The following is a 1,052-nucleotide window of genomic DNA, read 5'->3' on the forward strand; positions in this document are numbered from 1 at the left end:
AAGCACTAAAGAGATCCAAAAGGGGCAGAGTCAGTGTCTACCTTCGAGGAACTTCTAGTCTAGCTGAGGAGATAAGACACACACAGCCATACAAAGTCAGCTAATAATTAAGCAGTAAGTCAGACGGGCCAAAAGACACAACATGGAACGAGTAACTGCTGCTGCCGCTATGGCGCAGGAAGAGTTCGAGAAGGTTCTACAGAGGAAGTGCACTGGGACAGGGGCAGGGCGAGACAGAGAGGATAGAGAGAGGATTCAGGAAGGCTCCGTGTGTCTCAGCTTTTGACCCTGTGCCTCTCTCACAGGCTGTGCACAGAGAAGAGAGAAAAGGGAAATGACGTGCGCACAGTGTGTCCATTTCTCTGGTGGGAGACTGTGCCCACACGGGGCGTCTGGCAATTAGCTCGAAAGTGGACGAGCTCATTCCCTCTCTAAACAGGTGAGCAACTGGCGCCAGGGAGCTGGTGTCTTTATTAAGTTCTAGCTCCAGGCAGCAAAGCCTCTCAAATCTTTAGCTAAACTCTCTCTCTCTCTCTCTCTCTCTCTCTCTGTGTGTGTGTGTGTGTGTGTGTGTAGTATAAAGTTTACTTTAGAAGAGATCATTTTTTTTATACTTTTTTTGTGGCGAGATAGGTTGTAGGATACTAAGACATTTTTATTCCAGTCTTCATATCTTTTCTGCATTAAAAAAAAAAAGCACAGACCGCTTCCTGAATTTGCATGTCATCGTTGTGCATGGGCCACACTGATCTTCTCTGTATCGGACTGATGTTACCATATGCGCTGCTGAAGTGAGCACTATACTGCTTTTTAATATAGTAAAATACTCATAACATAAAGTTGACCATCATAAGCATTTTTTAAAACAATTTACTTATTTATTTTAAGGGGGAGGGGCAGTGAGAGAGGGAGAATCTCAAGCAGGCTCCCCACTGAGCTTGGAGCCCGACGTGGGGCTCAATCTCACGACCCTGAGATCATGACCTGAGCTGAAATCAAGAGTCAGACGCCTGACTGACTACACCACCCGGGCGCCCCATCTTAAGTGTTTT

The 1,052-nt window shown here is 46.3% G+C and overlaps 1 non-coding gene across 1 annotated transcript; it reads right to left on the bottom strand.

The window, feature by feature from the left end:
- Nucleotides 1-692: 692 nt before the first annotated feature.
- LOC116646201 lies at nucleotides 693-799 on the bottom strand. Its single transcript, XR_004302097.1, has one exon. It is a non-coding gene; the product is annotated as a U6 spliceosomal RNA (small nuclear RNA).
- Between the last annotated feature and the right edge of the window lie 253 nt (nucleotides 800-1,052).

Source organism: Phoca vitulina, unplaced genomic scaffold, assembly GCF_004348235.1.
Source record: "Phoca vitulina isolate PV1807 unplaced genomic scaffold, GSC_HSeal_1.0 scaffold35, whole genome shotgun sequence".
Lineage (NCBI taxonomy): Eukaryota > Metazoa > Chordata > Mammalia > Carnivora > Phocidae > Phoca > Phoca vitulina.